Source organism: Phyllobates terribilis, unplaced genomic scaffold, assembly GCF_046119375.1.
Source record: "Phyllobates terribilis strain yellow unplaced genomic scaffold, ASM4611937v1 Scaffold_108__1_contigs__length_5656254, whole genome shotgun sequence".
Taxonomy (NCBI): Eukaryota; Metazoa; Chordata; class Amphibia; order Anura; family Dendrobatidae; genus Phyllobates; species Phyllobates terribilis.
Window position 1 is genome coordinate 1741383 of NW_027362868.1, and position 19255 is coordinate 1760637.

At 45.4% G+C, this 19255-nt stretch overlaps 13 non-coding genes across 13 annotated transcripts; all 13 read left to right on the forward strand.

Annotated features, from left to right (window-relative positions):
• The first annotated feature begins 256 nt into the window (after positions 1-256).
• LOC141199277 (U2 spliceosomal RNA) lies at positions 257-447 on the forward strand. Its single transcript, XR_012271034.1, has one exon. It is a non-coding gene; the product is annotated as a U2 spliceosomal RNA (small nuclear RNA).
• Positions 448-1563: 1116 nt separating this feature from the next.
• On the forward strand, positions 1564-1754 carry LOC141199278 (U2 spliceosomal RNA). The gene has a single exon (XR_012271035.1). It is a non-coding gene; the product is annotated as a U2 spliceosomal RNA (small nuclear RNA).
• Positions 1755-2876: 1122 nt separating this feature from the next.
• LOC141199280 (U2 spliceosomal RNA) lies at positions 2877-3067 on the forward strand. Its single transcript, XR_012271037.1, has one exon. It is a non-coding gene; the product is annotated as a U2 spliceosomal RNA (small nuclear RNA).
• A 1123-nt stretch (positions 3068-4190) lies between these two features.
• On the forward strand, positions 4191-4381 carry LOC141199281 (U2 spliceosomal RNA). Its single transcript, XR_012271038.1, has one exon. It is a non-coding gene; the product is annotated as a U2 spliceosomal RNA (small nuclear RNA).
• Positions 4382-5504: 1123 nt separating this feature from the next.
• On the forward strand, positions 5505-5695 carry LOC141199282 (U2 spliceosomal RNA). The gene has a single exon (XR_012271039.1). It is a non-coding gene; the product is annotated as a U2 spliceosomal RNA (small nuclear RNA).
• Positions 5696-6813: 1118 nt separating this feature from the next.
• LOC141199283 (U2 spliceosomal RNA) lies at positions 6814-7004 on the forward strand. Its single transcript, XR_012271040.1, has one exon. It is a non-coding gene; the product is annotated as a U2 spliceosomal RNA (small nuclear RNA).
• Positions 7005-8120: 1116 nt separating this feature from the next.
• On the forward strand, positions 8121-8311 carry LOC141199284 (U2 spliceosomal RNA). Its single transcript, XR_012271041.1, has one exon. It is a non-coding gene; the product is annotated as a U2 spliceosomal RNA (small nuclear RNA).
• A 1122-nt stretch (positions 8312-9433) lies between these two features.
• On the forward strand, positions 9434-9624 carry LOC141199285 (U2 spliceosomal RNA). Its single transcript, XR_012271042.1, has one exon. It is a non-coding gene; the product is annotated as a U2 spliceosomal RNA (small nuclear RNA).
• Positions 9625-10747: 1123 nt separating this feature from the next.
• Positions 10748-10938, forward strand: LOC141199286 (U2 spliceosomal RNA). Its single transcript, XR_012271043.1, has one exon. It is a non-coding gene; the product is annotated as a U2 spliceosomal RNA (small nuclear RNA).
• Positions 10939-12061: 1123 nt separating this feature from the next.
• LOC141200234 (U2 spliceosomal RNA) lies at positions 12062-12252 on the forward strand. The gene has a single exon (XR_012271960.1). It is a non-coding gene; the product is annotated as a U2 spliceosomal RNA (small nuclear RNA).
• A 1120-nt stretch (positions 12253-13372) lies between these two features.
• On the forward strand, positions 13373-13563 carry LOC141199287 (U2 spliceosomal RNA). The gene has a single exon (XR_012271044.1). It is a non-coding gene; the product is annotated as a U2 spliceosomal RNA (small nuclear RNA).
• A 1124-nt stretch (positions 13564-14687) lies between these two features.
• Positions 14688-14878, forward strand: LOC141200333 (U2 spliceosomal RNA). The gene has a single exon (XR_012272056.1). It is a non-coding gene; the product is annotated as a U2 spliceosomal RNA (small nuclear RNA).
• Positions 14879-15998: 1120 nt separating this feature from the next.
• Positions 15999-16189, forward strand: LOC141199288 (U2 spliceosomal RNA). Its single transcript, XR_012271045.1, has one exon. It is a non-coding gene; the product is annotated as a U2 spliceosomal RNA (small nuclear RNA).
• Positions 16190-19255: the final 3066 nt, after the last annotated feature.

Consider the following 19255-nt stretch of genomic DNA (forward strand, 5'->3'; position numbering starts at 1 on the left):
TAATTGGTTCTCCTCCCTTCCAACGGTGTTGAGGCGGGTGGGAACAGCCGGGGGTTGAGGGTACTGTGCTAAAAGAGGTGGAGTTATGCAGATCTAAAACGCGTGGATTGCAGCAGCAGCAAGCCGAAAAGTGCAGGCATGTGAGGGATCTAGAGGTTGACAGCATGTCTTCTTAACGGGAGTCCAGGTGGCCATCTCCACAAATGGACTTTTCAGAATCCTTGGGTGGCACCGTAGTCGGAAACCAATTCTGGTTATCGCTTCTCGGCCTTTTGGCTAAGATCAAGTGTAGTATCTGTTCTTATCAGTTTAATATCTGATACGTCCCCTATCTGGGGACCATATATTAAATGGATTTTTAGAACAGGGAGATGGAAAAAGAGCTTGCTCTGTCCACTCCACGCATTGACCTGGTATTGCAGTATCTCCAGGACCGGTGCACCCCTTCTTTAATGCAGTTTCTAAAATCAGAAAGAATTGAATTCAATGCTTTTTGTTCATTTTGCTTGTTTGTCGGATTTTGGGATGGACTCTTTGGCTTTGCTTTTCTTCTCCTCATTGGATTTTTCATGTTAAAAGTTGCAGAAGCCAGATGACAAGCTCATTTTGGTTCAACTTCAGCAACTGTGCATTGCATTGCCATGTAATGTAATGTAATGCAATGCTATCTATCTAGCTCTCCCTCTATACTTCCTTTTGGATAAACAGACATATTAGGCAAGCATTTTGGAGCTTTCACCTAAATAACTACAGGTGGTGAGATAAGCTGCACAATATAATTGACCTTTCAGTATATTGTTGCACACACACCATCTATTTAGCAAATGCCCTTGTTATCAACAGCAGCCTTTTAAACTCACCTGAGCTAACAGGTATGTGAGCTGGTTACTCTGCTGCGCTTAAAATTTCTTTTTTGGTTTGCTACAATGCCTTTTCTGAAACGTTGTCTCCCTCTGCTGGAACACTGACTTCTTTCATTTAATGCCTGCAGACTATAAAAGAGAAACCAACCCAAAAAGTTTGGTTGATTAGTCTGTGGCATTCTTTTAAACTGTTGCTTATGGCGGTCTCTGTGAGCTTCTCAGTGACATTCAGCCATCCAGGTATCCCGCCTGCAGTAGACGGAATGTGGCAATGGAACGCTGGCTGCGCGTGTCATAATAGGCTCTGAGCCTTTATATACCTGCGCACAGCAGCAGCCACCTTCAGTCTGCTGCTGGACAGCCAGCAGCAGCAGCAGGAGAGGTAATTAATCAGCAACCCTCCTGCTAAGGGTAGACAGCTGCTCGTTCCACCCCCCCCCGCCTTAATTGGTTCTCCTCCCTTCCAACGGTGTTGAGGCGGGTGGGAACAGCCGGGGGTTGAGGGTACTGTGCTAAAAGAGGTGGAGTTATGCAGATCTAAAACGCGTGGATTGCAGCAGCAGCAAGCCGAAAAGTGCAGGCATGTGAGGGATCTAGAGGTTGACAGCATGTCTTCTTAACGGGAGTCCAGGTGGCCATCTCCACAAATGGACTTTTCAGAATCTTTGGGTGGCACCGTAGTCGGAAACCAATTCTGGTTATCGCTTCTCGGCCTTTTGGCTAAGATCAAGTGTAGTATCTGTTCTTATCAGTTTAATATCTGATACGTCCCCTATCTGGGGACCATATATTAAATGGATTTTTAGAACAGGGAGATGGAAAAAGAGCTTGCTCTGTCCACTCCACGCATTGACCTGGTATTGCAGTATCTCCAGGACCGGTGCACCCCTTCTTTAATGCAGTTTCTAAAATCAGAAAGAATTGAATTCAATGCTTTTTGTTCATTTTGCTTGTTTGTCGGATTTTGGGATGGACTCTTTGGCTTTGCTTTTCTTCTCCTCATTGGATTTTTCATGTTAAAAGTTGCAGAAGCCAGATGACAAGCTCATTTTGGTTCAACTTCAGCAACTGTGCATTGCATTGCCATGTAATGTAATGTAATGCAATGCTATCTATCTAGCTCTCCCTCTATACTTCCTTTTGGATAAACAGACATATTAGGCAAGCATTTTGGAGCTTTCACCTAAATAACTACAGGTGGTGAGATAAGCTGCACAATATAATTGACCTTTCAGTATATTGTTGCACACACACCATCTATTTAGCAAATGCCCTTGTTATCAACAGCAGCCTTTTAAACTCACCTGAGCTAACAGGTATGTGAGCTGGTTACTCTGCTGCGCTTAAAATTTCTTTTTTGGTTTGATACAATGCCTTTTCTGAAACGTTGTCTCCCTCTGCTGGAACACTGACTTCTTTCATTTAATGCCTGCAGACTATAAAAGAGAAACCAACCCAAAAAGTTTGGTTGATTAGTCTGTGGCATTCTTTTAAACTGTTGCTTATGGCGGTCTCTGTGAGCTTCTCAGTGACATTCAGCCATCCAGGTATCCCGCCTGCAGTAGACGGAATGTGGCAATGGAACGCTGGCTGCGCGTGTCATAATAGGCTCTGAGCCTTTATATACCTGCGCACAGCAGCAGCCACCTTCAGTCTGCTGCTGGACAGCCAGCAGCAGCAGCAGCAGGAGAGGTAATTAATCAGCAACCCTCCTGCTAAGGGTAGACAGCTGCTCGTTCCACCCCCCCCCCCCGCCTTAATTGGTTCTCCTCCCTTCCAACGGTGTTGAGGCGGGTGGGAACAGCCGGGGGTTGAGGGTACTGTGCTAAAAGAGGTGGAGTTATGCAGATCTAAAACGCGTGGATTGCAGCAGCAGCAAGCCGAAAAGTGCAGGCATGTGAGGGATCTAGAGGTTGACAGCATGTCTTCTTAACGGGAGTCCAGGTGGCCATCTCCACAAATGGACTTTTCAGAATCCTTGGGTGGCACCGTAGTCGGAAACCAATTCTGGTTATCGCTTCTCGGCCTTTTGGCTAAGATCAAGTGTAGTATCTGTTCTTATCAGTTTAATATCTGATACGTCCCCTATCTGGGGACCATATATTAAATGGATTTTTAGAACAGGGAGATGGAAAAAGAGCTTGCTCTGTCCACTCCACGCATTGACCTGGTATTGCAGTATCTCCAGGACCGGTGCACCCCTTCTTTAATGCAGTTTCTAAAATCAGAAAGAATTGAATTCAATGCTTTTTGTTCATTTTGCTTGTTTGTCGGATTTTGGGATGGACTCTTTGGCTTTGCTTTTCTTCTCCTCATTGGATTTTTCATGTTAAAAGTTGCAGAAGCCAGATGACAAGCTCATTTTGGTTCAACTTCAGCAACTGTGCATTGCATTGCCATGTAATGTAATGTAATGCAATGCTATCTATCTAGCTCTCCCTCTATACTTCCTTTTGGATAAACAGACATATTAGGCAAGCATTTTGGAGCTTTCACCTAAATAACTACAGGTGGTGAGATAAGCTGCACAATATAATTGACCTTTCAGTATATTGTTGCACACACACCATCTATTTAGCAAATGCCCTTGTTATCAACAGCAGCCTTTTAAACTCACCTGAGCTAACAGGTATGTGAGCTGGTTACTCTGCTGCGCTTAAAATTTCTTTTTTGGTTTGCTACAATGCCTTTTCTGAAACGTTGTCTCCCTCTGCTGGAACACTGACTTCTTTCATTTAATGCCTGCAGACTATAAAAGAGAAACCAACCCAAAAAGTTTGGTTGATTAGTCTGTGGCATTCTTTTAAACTGTTGCTTATGGCGGTCTCTGTGAGCTTCTCAGTGACATTCAGCCATCCAGGTATCCCGCCTGCAGTAGACGGAATGTGGCAATGGAACGCTGGCTGCGCGTGTCATAATAGGCTCTGAGCCTTTATATACCTGCGCACAGCAGCAGCCACCTTCAGTCTGCTGCTGGACAGCCAGCAGCAGCAGCAGCAGCAGGAGAGGTAATTAATCAGCAACCCTCCTGCTAAGGGTAGACAGCTGCTCGTTCCACCCCCCCCCCGCCTTAATTGGTTCTCCTCCCTTCCAACGGTGTTGAGGCGGGTGGGAACAGCCGGGGGTTGAGGGTACTGTGCTAAAAGAGGTGGAGTTATGCAGATCTAAAACGCGTGGATTGCAGCAGCAGCAAGCCGAAAAGTGCAGGCATGTGAGGGATCTAGAGGTTGACAGCATGTCTTCTTAACGGGAGTCCAGGTGGCCATCTCCACAAATGGACTTTTCAGAATCCTTGGGTGGCACCGTAGTCGGAAACCAATTCTGGTTATCGCTTCTCGGCCTTTTGGCTAAGATCAAGTGTAGTATCTGTTCTTATCAGTTTAATATCTGATACGTCCCCTATCTGGGGACCATATATTAAATGGATTTTTAGAACAGGGAGATGGAAAAAGAGCTTGCTCTGTCCACTCCACGCATTGACCTGGTATTGCAGTATCTCCAGGACCGGTGCACCCCTTCTTTAATGCAGTTTCTAAAATCAGAAAGAATTGAATTCAATGCTTTTTGTTCATTTTGCTTGTTTGTCGGATTTTGGGATGGACTCTTTGGCTTTGCTTTTCTTCTCCTCATTGGATTTTTCATGTTAAAAGTTGCAGAAGCCAGATGACAAGCTCATTTTGGTTCAACTTCAGCAACTGTGCATTGCATTGCCATGTAATGTAATGTAATGCAATGCTATCTATCTAGCTCTCCCTCTATACTTCCTTTTGGATAAACAGACATATTAGGCAAGCATTTTGGAGCTTTCACCTAAATAACTACAGGTGGTGAGATAAGCTGCACAATATAATTGACCTTTCAGTATATTGTTGCACACACACCATCTATTTAGCAAATGCCCTTGTTATCAACAGCAGCCTTTTAAACTCACCTGAGCTAACAGGTATGTGAGCTGGTTACTCTGCTGCGCTTAAAATTTCTTTTTTGGTTTGCTACAATGCCTTTTCTGAAACGTTGTCTCCCTCTGCTGGAACACTGACTTCTTTCATTTAATGCCTGCAGACTATAAAAGAGAAACCAACCCAAAAAGTTTGGTTGATTAGTCTGTGGCATTCTTTTAAACTGTTGCTTATGGCGGTCTCTGTGAGCTTCTCAGTGACATTCAGCCATCCAGGTATCCCGCCTGCAGTAGACGGAATGTGGCAATGGAACGCTGGCTGAGCGTGTCATAATAGGCTCTGAGCCTTTATATACCTGCGCACAGCAGCAGCCACCTTCAGTCTGCTGCTGGACAGCCAGCAGCAGCAGCAGCAGGAGAGGTAATTAATCAGCAACCCTCCTGCTAAGGGTAGACAGCTGCTCGTTCCACCCCCCCCCCCCCGCCTTAATTGGTTCTCCTCCCTTCCAACGGTGTTGAGGCGGGTGGGAACAGCCGGGGGTTGAGGGTACTGTGCTAAAAGAGGTGGAGTTATGCAGATCTAAAACGCGTGGATTGCAGCAGCAGCAAGCCGAAAAGTGCAGGCATGTGAGGGATCTAGAGGTTGACAGCATGTCTTCTTAACGGGAGTCCAGGTGGCCATCTCCACAAATGGACTTTTCAGAATCCTTGGGTGGCACCGTAGTCGGAAACCAATTCTGGTTATCGCTTCTCGGCCTTTTGGCTAAGATCAAGTGTAGTATCTGTTCTTATCAGTTTAATATCTGATACGTCCCCTATCTGGGGACCATATATTAAATGGATTTTTAGAACAGGGAGATGGAAAAAGAGCTTGCTCTGTCCACTCCACGCATTGACCTGGTATTGCAGTATCTCCAGGACCGGTGCACCCCTTCTTTAATGCAGTTTCTAAAATCAGAAAGAATTGAATTCAATGCTTTTTGTTCATTTTGCTTGTTTGTCGGATTTTGGGATGGACTCTTTGGCTTTGCTTTTCTTCTCCTCATTGGATTTTTCATGTTAAAAGTTGCAGAAGCCAGATGACAAGCTCATTTTGGTTCAACTTCAGCAACTGTGCATTGCATTGCCATGTAATGTAATGTAATGCAATGCTATCTATCTAGCTCTCCCTCTATACTTCCTTTTGGATAAACAGACATATTAGGCAAGCATTTTGGAGCTTTCACCTAAATAACTACAGGTGGTGAGATAAGCTGCACAATATAATTGACCTTTCAGTATATTGTTGCACACACACCATCTATTTAGCAAATGCCCTTGTTATCAACAGCAGCCTTTTAAACTCACCTGAGCTAACAGGTATGTGAGCTGGTTACTCTGCTGCGCTTAAAATTTCTTTTTTGGTTTGCTACAATGCCTTTTCTGAAACGTTGTCTCCCTCTGCTGGAACACTGACTTCTTTCATTTAATGCCTGCAGACTATAAAAGAGAAACCAACCCAAAAAGTTTGGTTGATTAGTCTGTGGCATTCTTTTAAACTGTTGCTTATGGCGGTCTCTGTGAGCTTCTCAGTGACATTCAGCCATCCAGGTATCCCGCCTGCAGTAGACGGAATGTGGCAATGGAACGCTGGCTGCGCGTGTCATAATAGGCTCTGAGCCTTTATATACCTGCGCACAGCAGCAGCCACCTTCAGTCTGCTGCTGGACAGCCAGCAGCAGCAGCAGGAGAGGTAATTAATCAGCAACCCTCCTGCTAAGGGTAGACAGCTGCTCGTTCCACCCCCCCCCCCGCCTTAATTGGTTCTCCTCCCTTCCAACGGTGTTGAGGCGGGTGGGAACAGCCGGGGGTTGAGGGTACTGTGCTAAAAGAGGTGGAGTTATGCAGATCTAAAACGCGTGGATTGCAGCAGCAGCAAGCCGAAAAGTGCAGGCATGTGAGGGATCTAGAGGTTGACAGCATGTCTTCTTAACGGGAGTCCAGGTGGCCATCTCCACAAATGGACTTTTCAGAATCCTTGGGTGGCACCGTAGTCGGAAACCAATTCTGGTTATCGCTTCTCGGCCTTTTGGCTAAGATCAAGTGTAGTATCTGTTCTTATCAGTTTAATATCTGATACGTCCCCTATCTGGGGACCATATATTAAATGGATTTTTAGAACAGGGAGATGGAAAAAGAGCTTGCTCTGTCCACTCCACGCATTGACCTGGTATTGCAGTATCTCCAGGACCGGTGCACCCCTTCTTTAATGCAGTTTCTAAAATCAGAAAGAATTGAATTCAATGCTTTTTGTTCATTTTGCTTGTTTGTCGGATTTTGGGATGGACTCTTTGGCTTTGCTTTTCTTCTCCCCATTGGATTTTTCATGTTAAAAGTTGCAGAAGCCAGATGACAAGCTAATTTTGGTTCAACTTCAGCAACTGTGCATTGCATTGCCATGTAATGTAATGTAATGCAATGCTATCTATCTAGCTCTCCCTCTATACTTCCTTTTGGATAAACAGACATATTAGGCAAGCATTTTGGAGCTTTCACCTAAATAACTACAGGTGGTGAGATAAGCTGCACAATATAATTGACCTTTCAGTATATTGTTGCACACACACCATCTATTTAGCAAATGCCCTTGTTATCAACAGCAGCCTTTTAAACTCACCTGAGCTAACAGGTATGTGAGCTGGTTACTCTGCTGCGCTTAAAATTTCTTTTTTGGTTTGCTACAATGCCTTTTCTGAAACGTTGTCTCCCTCTGCTGGAACACTGACTTCTTTCATTTAATGCCTGCAGACTATAAAAGAGAAACCAACCCAAAAAGTTTGGTTGATTAGTCTGTGGCATTCTTTTAAACTGTTGCTTATGGCGGTCTCTGTGAGCTTCTCAGTGACATTCAGCCATCCAGGTATCCCGCCTGCAGTAGACGGAATGTGGCAATGGAACGCTGGCTGCGCGTGTCATAATAGGCTCTGAGCCTTTATATACCTGCGCACAGCAGCAGCCACCTTCAGTCTGCTGCTGGACAGCCAGCAGCAGCAGCAGGAGAGGTAATTAATCAGCAACCCTCCTGCTAAGGGTAGACAGCTGCTCGTTCCACCCCCCCCCGCCTTAATTGGTTCTCCTCCCTTCCAACGGTGTTGAGGCGGGTGGGAACAGCCGGGGGTTGAGGGTACTGTGCTAAAAGAGGTGGAGTTATGCAGATCTAAAACGCGTGGATTGCAGCAGCAGCAAGCCGAAAAGTGCAGGCATGTGAGGGATCTAGAGGTTGACAGCATGTCTTCTTAACGGGAGTCCAGGTGGCCATCTCCACAAATGGACTTTTCAGAATCTTTGGGTGGCACCGTAGTCGGAAACCAATTCTGGTTATCGCTTCTCGGCCTTTTGGCTAAGATCAAGTGTAGTATCTGTTCTTATCAGTTTAATATCTGATACGTCCCCTATCTGGGGACCATATATTAAATGGATTTTTAGAACAGGGAGATGGAAAAAGAGCTTGCTCTGTCCACTCCACGCATTGACCTGGTATTGCAGTATCTCCAGGACCGGTGCACCCCTTCTTTAATGCAGTTTCTAAAATCAGAAAGAATTGAATTCAATGCTTTTTGTTCATTTTGCTTGTTTGTCGGATTTTGGGATGGACTCTTTGGCTTTGCTTTTCTTCTCCTCATTGGATTTTTCATGTTAAAAGTTGCAGAAGCCAGATGACAAGCTCATTTTGGTTCAACTTCAGCAACTGTGCATTGCATTGCCATGTAATGTAATGTAATGCAATGCTATCTATCTAGCTCTCCCTCTATACTTCCTTTTGGATAAACAGACATATTAGGCAAGCATTTTGGAGCTTTCACCTAAATAACTACAGGTGGTGAGATAAGCTGCACAATATAATTGACCTTTCAGTATATTGTTGCACACACACCATCTATTTAGCAAATGCCCTTGTTATCAACAGCAGCCTTTTAAACTCACCTGAGCTAACAGGTATGTGAGCTGGTTACTCTGCTGCGCTTAAAATTTCTTTTTTGGTTTGATACAATGCCTTTTCTGAAACGTTGTCTCCCTCTGCTGGAACACTGACTTCTTTCATTTAATGCCTGCAGACTATAAAAGAGAAACCAACCCAAAAAGTTTGGTTGATTAGTCTGTGGCATTCTTTTAAACTGTTGCTTATGGCGGTCTCTGTGAGCTTCTCAGTGACATTCAGCCATCCAGGTATCCCGCCTGCAGTAGACGGAATGTGGCAATGGAACGCTGGCTGCGCGTGTCATAATAGGCTCTGAGCCTTTATATACCTGCGCACAGCAGCAGCCACCTTCAGTCTGCTGCTGGACAGCCAGCAGCAGCAGCAGCAGGAGAGGTAATTAATCAGCAACCCTCCTGCTAAGGGTAGACAGCTGCTCGTTCCACCCCCCCCCCCCGCCTTAATTGGTTCTCCTCCCTTCCAACGGTGTTGAGGCGGGTGGGAACAGCCGGGGGTTGAGGGTACTGTGCTAAAAGAGGTGGAGTTATGCAGATCTAAAACGCGTGGATTGCAGCAGCAGCAAGCCGAAAAGTGCAGGCATGTGAGGGATCTAGAGGTTGACAGCATGTCTTCTTAACGGGAGTCCAGGTGGCCATCTCCACAAATGGACTTTTCAGAATCCTTGGGTGGCACCGTAGTCGGAAACCAATTCTGGTTATCGCTTCTCGGCCTTTTGGCTAAGATCAAGTGTAGTATCTGTTCTTATCAGTTTAATATCTGATACGTCCCCTATCTGGGGACCATATATTAAATGGATTTTTAGAACAGGGAGATGGAAAAAGAGCTTGCTCTGTCCACTCCACGCATTGACCTGGTATTGCAGTATCTCCAGGACCGGTGCACCCCTTCTTTAATGCAGTTTCTAAAATCAGAAAGAATTGAATTCAATGCTTTTTGTTCATTTTGCTTGTTTGTCGGATTTTGGGATGGACTCTTTGGCTTTGCTTTTCTTCTCCTCATTGGATTTTTCATGTTAAAAGTTGCAGAAGCCAGATGACAAGCTCATTTTGGTTCAACTTCAGCAACTGTGCATTGCATTGCCATGTAATGTAATGTAATGCAATGCTATCTATCTAGCTCTCCCTCTATACTTCCTTTTGGATAAACAGACATATTAGGCAAGCATTTTGGAGCTTTCACCTAAATAACTACAGGTGGTGAGATAAGCTGCACAATATAATTGACCTTTCAGTATATTGTTGCACACACACCATCTATTTAGCAAATGCCCTTGTTATCAACAGCAGCCTTTTAAACTCACCTGAGCTAACAGGTATGTGAGCTGGTTACTCTGCTGCGCTTAAAATTTCTTTTTTGGTTTGCTACAATGCCTTTTCTGAAACGTTGTCTCCCTCTGCTGGAACACTGACTTCTTTCATTTAATGCCTGCAGACTATAAAAGAGAAACCAACCCAAAAAGTTTGGTTGATTAGTCTGTGGCATTCTTTTAAACTGTTGCTTATGGCGGTCTCTGTGAGCTTCTCAGTGACATTCAGCCATCCAGGTATCCCGCCTGCAGTAGACGGAATGTGGCAATGGAACGCTGGCTGCGCGTGTCATAATAGGCTCTGAGCCTTTATATACCTGCGCACAGCAGCAGCCACCTTCAGTCTGCTGCTGGACAGCCAGCAGCAGCAGCAGCAGCAGGAGAGGTAATTAATCAGCAACCCTCCTGCTAAGGGTAGACAGCTGCTCGTTCCACCCCCCCCCCGCCTTAATTGGTTCTCCTCCCTTCCAACGGTGTTGAGGCGGGTGGGAACAGCCGGGGGTTGAGGGTACTGTGCTAAAAGAGGTGGAGTTATGCAGATCTAAAACGCGTGGATTGCAGCAGCAGCAAGCCGAAAAGTGCAGGCATGTGAGGGATCTAGAGGTTGACAGCATGTCTTCTTAACGGGAGTCCAGGTGGCCATCTCCACAAATGGACTTTTCAGAATCCTTGGGTGGCACCGTAGTCGGAAACCAATTCTGGTTATCGCTTCTCGGCCTTTTGGCTAAGATCAAGTGTAGTATCTGTTCTTATCAGTTTAATATCTGATACGTCCCCTATCTGGGGACCATATATTAAATGGATTTTTAGAACAGGGAGATGGAAAAAGAGCTTGCTCTGTCCACTCCACGCATTGACCTGGTATTGCAGTATCTCCAGGACCGGTGCACCCCTTCTTTAATGCAGTTTCTAAAATCAGAAAGAATTGAATTCAATGCTTTTTGTTCATTTTGCTTGTTTGTCGGATTTTGGGATGGACTCTTTGGCTTTGCTTTTCTTCTCCTCATTGGATTTTTCATGTTAAAAGTTGCAGAAGCCAGATGACAAGCTCATTTTGGTTCAACTTCAGCAACTGTGCATTGCATTGCCATGTAATGTAATGTAATGCAATGCTATCTATCTAGCTCTCCCTCTATACTTCCTTTTGGATAAACAGACATATTAGGCAAGCATTTTGGAGCTTTCACCTAAATAACTACAGGTGGTGAGATAAGCTGCACAATATAATTGACCTTTCAGTATATTGTTGCACACACACCATCTATTTAGCAAATGCCCTTGTTATCAACAGCAGCCTTTTAAACTCACCTGAGCTAACAGGTATGTGAGCTGGTTACTCTGCTGCGCTTAAAATTTCTTTTTTGGTTTGCTACAATGCCTTTTCTGAAACGTTGTCTCCCTCTGCTGGAACACTGACTTCTTTCATTTAATGCCTGCAGACTATAAAAGAGAAACCAACCCAAAAAGTTTGGTTGATTAGTCTGTGGCATTCTTTTAAACTGTTGCTTATGGCGGTCTCTGTGAGCTTCTCAGTGACATTCAGCCATCCAGGTATCCCGCCTGCAGTAGACGGAATGTGGCAATGGAACGCTGGCTGCGCCTGTCATAATAGGCTCTGAGCCTTTATATACCTGCGCACAGCAGCAGCCACCTTCAGTCTGCTGCTGGACAGCCAGCAGCAGCAGCAGCAGCAGGAGAGGTAATTAATCAGCAACCCTCCTGCTAAGGGTAGACAGCTGCTCGTTCCACCCCCCCCCCGCCTTAATTGGTTCTCCTCCCTTCCAACGGTGTTGAGGCGGGTGGGAACAGCCGGGGGTTGAGGGTACTGTGCTAAAAGAGGTGGAGTTATGCAGATCTAAAACGCGTGGATTGCAGCAGCAGCAAGCCGAAAAGTGCAGGCATGTGAGGGATCTAGAGGTTGACAGCATGTCTTCTTAACGGGAGTCCAGGTGGCCATCTCCACAAATGGACTTTTCAGAATCCTTGGGTGGCACCGTAGTCGGAAACCAATTCTGGTTATCGCTTCTTGGCCTTTTGGCTAAGATCAAGTGTAGTATCTGTTCTTATCAGTTTAATATCTGATACGTCCCCTATCTGGGGACCATATATTAAATGGATTTTTAGAACAGGGAGATGGAAAAAGAGCTTGCTCTGTCCACTCCACGCATTGACCTGGTATTGCAGTATCTCCAGGACCGGTGCACCCCTTCTTTAATGCAGTTTCTAAAATCAGAAAGAATTGAATTCAATGCTTTTTGTTCATTTTGCTTGTTTGTCGGATTTTGGGATGGACTCTTTGGCTTTGCTTTTCTTCTCCTCATTGGATTTTTCATGTTAAAAGTTGCAGAAGCCAGATGACAAGCTCATTTTGGTTCAACTTCAGCAACTGTGCATTGCATTGCCATGTAATGTAATGTAATGCAATGCTATCTATCTAGCTCTCCCTCTATACTTCCTTTTGGATAAACAGACATATTAGGCAAGCATTTTGGAGCTTTCACCTAAATAACTACAGGTGGTGAGATAAGCTGCACAATATAATTGACCTTTCAGTATATTGTTGCACACACACCATCTATTTAGCAAATGCCCTTGTTATCAACAGCAGCCTTTTAAACTCACCTGAGCTAACAGGTATGTGAGCTGGTTACTCTGCTGCGCTTAAAATTTCTTTTTTGGTTTGCTACAATGCCTTTTCTGAAACGTTGTCTCCCTCTGCTGGAACACTGACTTCTTTCATTTAATGCCTGCAGACTATAAAAGAGAAACCAACCCAAAAAGTTTGGTTGATTAGTCTGTGGCATTCTTTTAAACTGTTGCTTATGGCGGTCTCTGTGAGCTTCTCAGTGACATTCAGCCATCCAGGTATCCCGCCTGCAGTAGACGGAATGTGGCAATGGAACGCTGGCTGCGCGTGTCATAATAGGCTCTGAGCCTTTATATACCTGCGCACAGCAGCAGCCACCTTCAGTCTGCTGCTGGACAGCCAGCAGCAGCAGCAGCAGGAGAGGTAATTAATCAGCAACCCTCCTGCTAAGGGTAGACAGCTGCTCGTTCCACCCCCCCCCCGCCTTAATTGGTTCTCCTCCCTTCCAACGGTGTTGAGGCGGGTGGGAACAGCCAGGGGTTGAGGGTACTGTGCTAAAAGAGGTGGAGTTATGCAGATCTAAAACGCGTGGATTGCAGCAGCAGCAAGCCGAAAAGTGCAGGCATGTGAGGGATCTAGAGGTTGACAGCATGTCTTCTTAACGGGAGTCCAGGTGGCCATCTCCACAAATGGACTTTTCAGAATCCTTGGGTGGCACCGTAGTCGGAAACCAATTCTGGTTATCGCTTCTCGGCCTTTTGGCTAAGATCAAGTGTAGTATCTGTTCTTATCAGTTTAATATCTGATACGTCCCCTATCTGGGGACCATATATTAAATGGATTTTTAGAACAGGGAGATGGAAAAAGAGCTTGCTCTGTCCACTCCACGCATTGACCTGGTATTGCAGTATCTCCAGGACCGGTGCACCCCTTCTTTAATGCAGTTTCTAAAATCAGAAAGAATTGAATTCAATGCTTTTTGTTCATTTTGCTTGTTTGTCGGATTTTGGGATGGACTCTTTGGCTTTGCTTTTCTTCTCCTCATTGGATTTTTCATGTTAAAAGTTGCAGAAGCCAGATGACAAGCTCATTTTGGTTCAACTTCAGCAACTGTGCATTGCATTGCCATGTAATGTAATGTAATGCAATGCTATCTATCTAGCTCTCCCTCTATACTTCCTTTTGGATAAACAGACATATTAGGCAAGCATTTTGGAGCTTTCACCTAAATAACTACAGGTGGTGAGATAAGCTGCACAATATAATTGACCTTTCAGTATATTGTTGCACACACACCATCTATTTAGCAAATGCCCTTGTTATCAACAGCAGCCTTTTAAACTCACCTGAGCTAACAGGTATGTGAGCTGGTTACTCTGCTGCGCTTAAAATTTCTTTTTTGGTTTGCTACAATGCCTTTTCTGAAACGTTGTCTCCCTCTGCTGGAACACTGACTTCTTTCATTTAATGCCTGCAGACTATAAAAGAGAAACCAACCCAAAAAGTTTGGTTGATTAGTCTGTGGCATTCTTTTAAACTGTTGCTTATGGCGGTCTCTGTGAGCTTCTCAGTGACATTCAGCCATCCAGGTATCCCGCCTGCAGTAGACGGAATGTGGCAATGGAACGCTGGCTGCGCGTGTCATAATAGGCTCTGAGCCTTTATATACCTGCGCACAGCAGCAGCCACCTTCAGTCTGCTGCTGGACAGCCAGCAGCAGCAGCAGCAGCAGGAGAGGTAATTAATCAGCAACCCTCCTGCTAAGGGTAGACAGCTGCTCGTTCCACCCCCCCCCCCGCCTTAATTGGTTCTCCTCCCTTCCAACGGTGTTGAGGCGGGTGGGAACAGCCGGGGGTTGAGGGTACTGTGCTAAAAGAGGTGGAGTTATGCAGATCTAAAACGCGTGGATTGCAGCAGCAGCAAGCCGAAAAGTGCAGGCATGTGAGGGATCTAGAGGTTGACAGCATGTCTTCTTAACGGGAGTCCAGGTGGCCATCTCCACAAATGGACTTTTCAGAATCCTTGGGTGGCACCGTAGTCGGAAACCAATTCTGGTTATCGCTTCTCGGCCTTTTGGCTAAGATCAAGTGTAGTATCTGTTCTTATCAGTTTAATATCTGATACGTCCCCTATCTGGGGACCATATATTAAATGGATTTTTAGAACAGGGAGATGGAAAAAGAGCTTGCTCTGTCCACTCCACGCATTGACCTGGTATTGCAGTATATCCAGGACCGGTGCACCCCTTCTTTAATGCAGTTTCTAAAATCAGAAAGAATTGAATTCAATGCTTTTTGTTCATTTTGCTTGTTTGTCGGATTTTGGGATGGACTCTTTGGCTTTGCTTTTCTTCTCCTCATTGGATTTTTCATGTTAAAAGTTGCAGAAGCCAGATGACAAGCTCATTTTGGTTCAACTTCAGCAACTGTGCATTGCATTGCCATGTAATGTAATGTAATGCAATGCTATCTATCTAGCTCTCCCTCTATACTTCCTTTTGGATAAACAGACATATTAGGCAAGCATTTTGGAGCTTTCACCTAAATAACTACAGGTGGTGAGATAAGCTGCACAATATAATTGACCTTTCAGTATATTGTTGCACACACACCATCTATTTAGCAAATGCCCTTGTTATCAACAGCAGCCTTTTAAACTCACCTGAGCTAACAGGTATGTGAGCTGGTTACTCTGCTGCGCTTAAAATTTCTTTTTTGGTTTGCTACAATGCCTTTTCTGAAACGTTGTCTCCCTCTGCTGGAACACTGACTTCTTTCATTTAATGCCTGCAGACTATAAAAGAGAAACCAACCCAAAAAGTTTGGTTGATTAGTCTGTGGCATTCTTTTAAACTGTTGCTTATGGCGGTCTCTGTGAGCTTCTCAGTGACATTCAGCCATCCAGGTATCCCGCCTGCAGTAGACGGAATGTGGCAATGGAACGCTGGCTGCGCGTGTCATAATAGGCTCTGAGCCTTTATATACCTGCGCACAGCAGCAGCCACCTTCAGTCTGCTGCTGGACAGCCAGCAGCAGCAGCAGCAGGAGAGGTAATTAATCAGCAACCCTCCTGCTAAGGGTAGACAGCTGCTCGTTCCACCCCCCCCCCGCCTTAATTGGTTCTCCTCCCTTCCAACGGTGTTGAGGCGGGTGGGAACAGCCAGGGGTTGAGGGTACTGTGCTAAAAGAGGTGGAGTTATGCAGATCTAAAACGCGTGGATTGCAGCAGCAGCAAGCCGAAAAGTGCAGGCATGTGAGGGATCTAGAGGTTGACAGCATGTCTTCTTAACGGGAGTCCAGGTGGCCATCTCCACAAATGGACTTTTCAGAATCCTTGGGTGGCACCGTAGTCGGAAACCAATTCTGGTTATCGCTTCTCGGCCTTTTGGCTAAGATCAAGTGTAGTATCTGTTCTTATCAGTTTAATATCTGATACGTCCCCTATCTGGGGACCATATATTAAATGGATTTTTAGAACAGGGAGATGGAAAAAGAGCTTGCTCTGTCCACTCCACGCATTGACCTGGTATTGCAGTATCTCCAGGACCGGTGCACCCCTTCTTTAATGCAGTTTCTAAAATCAGAAAGAATTGAATTCAATGCTTTTTGTTCATTTTGCTTGTTTGTCGGATTTTGGGATGGACTCTTTGGCTTTGCTTTTCTTCTCCTCATTGGATTTTTCATGTTAAAAGTTGCAGAAGCCAGATGACAAGCTCATTTTGGTTCAACTTCAGCAACTGTGCATTGCATTGCCATGTAATGTAATGTAATGCAATGCTATCTATCTAGCTCTCCCTCTATACTTCCTTTTGGATAAACAGACATATTAGGCAAGCATTTTGGAGCTTTCACCTAAATAACTACAGGTGGTGAGATAAGCTGCACAATATAATTGACCTTTCAGTATATTGTTGCACACACACCATCTATTTAGCAAATGCCCTTGTTATCAACAGCAGCCTTTTAAACTCACCTGAGCTAACAGGTATGTGAGCTGGTTACTCTGCTGCGCTTAAAATTTCTTTTTTGGTTTGCTACAATGCCTTTTCTGAAACGTTGTCTCCCTCTGCTGGAACACTGACTTCTTTCATTTAATGCCTGCAGACTATAAAAGAGAAACCAACCCAAAAAGTTTGGTTGATTAGTCTGTGGCATTCTTTTAAACTGTTGCTTATGGCGGTCTCTGTGAGCTTCTCAGTGACATTCAGCCATCCAGGTATCCCGCCTGCAGTAGACGGAATGTGGCAATGGAACGCTGGCTGCGCGTGTCATAATAGGCTCTGAGCCTTTATATACCTGCGCACAGCAGCAGCCACCTTCAGTCTGCTGCTGGACAGCCAGCAGCAGCAGCAGCAGGAGAGGTAATTAATCAGCAACCCTCCTGCTAAGGGTAGACAGCTGCTCGTTCCACCCCCCCCCGCCTTAATTGGTTCTCCTCCCTTCCAACGGTGTTGAGGCGGGTGGGAACAGCCGGGGGTTGAGGGTACTGTGCTAAAAGAGGTGGAGTTATGCAGATCTAAAACGCGTGGATTGCAGCAGCAGCAAGCCGAAAAGTGCAGGCATGTGAGGGATCTAGAGGTTGACAGCATGTCTTCTTAACGGGAGTCCAGGTGGCCATCTCCACAAATGGACTTTTCAGAATCCTTGGGTGGCACCGTAGTCGGAAACCAATTCTGGTTATCGCTTCTCGGCCTTTTGGCTGCGATCTAGTGTTGGTTTTACTGGCATTGGTTGTAGTTGGAAGGTGCCTGGGGTACCCCGCCTCTTGGCCTTGGGTTCGGGTCCCACTCTTGTAGTGGGGCTTAGGCCCTTGCTGCTATAAGGAGGTGGGCTTAGTCCCTGGGCAACGGGTTGCGATCCCAGCTGTACAGTCCTAGGATTGTTCAGCGACTCCTTAGTTGCGAAAATCCCCCATTATTGGTTGCGGAAATCCCCGTTTTCCTGTTGCGGAAATCCTTGTTTCACCATGGATTCAGATCCAGGTGAAATTCCGACCTATGCCCGGTTACGGCATACGGTGCGGTTTTACTTCCATGAGGGAGGTAAAGATAACAGAGGTTTACGTTTTATTGTGGATGATCTTCTTGTGAAATTTTTTTCAATCCAGAAATCCGAGATCCTGGCAATCCAAGAATACCCGAAGCGTGGTGTATACGATGTCACATTCACTGAAAAAGGTATCCACCAAGATTTTTGCCGTAAAATGAATGATCCTGATATAATTTACCAGAGAAAGCCAATCTTTAAAGGTGTTAAAATTGTCGAACATGAATTAGATGTGATAAAAACTGTAATTGTTAAAATTTACTCTCCTTATACAAAAGAAAGCGATGTTATTTCATTTTTATCCAATTATTTCAGCAAAGTGGTAAGCCATGGAAAAGTTATGAATGAGTGCGGAGTTTGGGCGTGTAAGTGGAAATTTACGGTGACATGTATTAAGGACCCTTCAAGTCCGGGGGGTATAAGACTTCCCCCAGCACGTTTTAGAATTGGAAACACGAATGGTGACCTCTTTTTTAATGGAATGCCAGCATTCTGTAGGAAATGCAAAAAATACGGCCATTCTAACTGTGACATTACTTGTGTAGCCTGTGGGAGCAAAGACCATAAAACTGAAAATTGTACAACTGGAATTTTTTGTAGCAACTGTGTTTCCAGAGGTCATGCTTTTTCTCATTGTCCTTTTAGGAATACCTCAAAGAGAGCTCAAGCTGGGCAAACAGAGAGACCTTCACCCCCTGAACCAGAAAAGCCCTCACCCCCTGACCAACCCTCGGCTGGTTCGGACAAGCCCGCAGAGGAGAATGAGGGGGAGAGTATGGAAATACCGACCGAGGATGGTGAGCCATGGTGTACTGTTGGAAACTCGAAGCAAAAGAGGGAATGGCGTGGTAACCCACAAACAGAAACCCCTGCGGAGGGACCGAGGGTGGGTGCTACAGGCCAATCCTCACCTTCGAATCCTCCTGGGAATACTCAAGGGCGCGAACAGTCTGGGCCAAAAAAACGCAGGTTGCACGGAGTGGATAGGGCACCTAAGGAAGTACCCCCACCGGAACCCCCGGATGGAAGTGGGAAACCTCAAACGGTGCCTTTACAGGGTGAGGAGGTTGCCAATGTCCCACCCCCTTCAGAAATGGAGGGGGAGATGGAGATGGCTGACTCAGTGATCCTGGAAACTCCTGAAAATAAGTGGTCAACGTCTGAGACGCATGTGCTCGATACGATTCCCCCAGATGGTGCCTCGATAGGGGTCCAAATGGGGGTTCGTGAGCAAAGAGGCAGGCAATACGACCAAGCAGAGTTGGACAGAATGGAACAAGAGTATATCCTGGGAGGTCTACGGTCTGGGACACTAACAGATGAGGAGTCCTCCGTGACGGGCTCTCTGTTGACGATCAATGATCCCTCATCTCCTGGAATAGAAATATAAACCAGCTGAGGTAAGAGTTTGAAAGAATGCTAAATTTCCTTTTTTTCTCTTATGGCAGGGATTAGTGGTTTTTCTCTTAACGCTAGAGGGTTGAAAACTAAGACCAGAAGAGTTGCTCTCTTTGATTTTTTATCCTCTCTAACAGCTACAGTTTTCTTTTTACAGGAATGCTGCATCCCACACAGTTTAA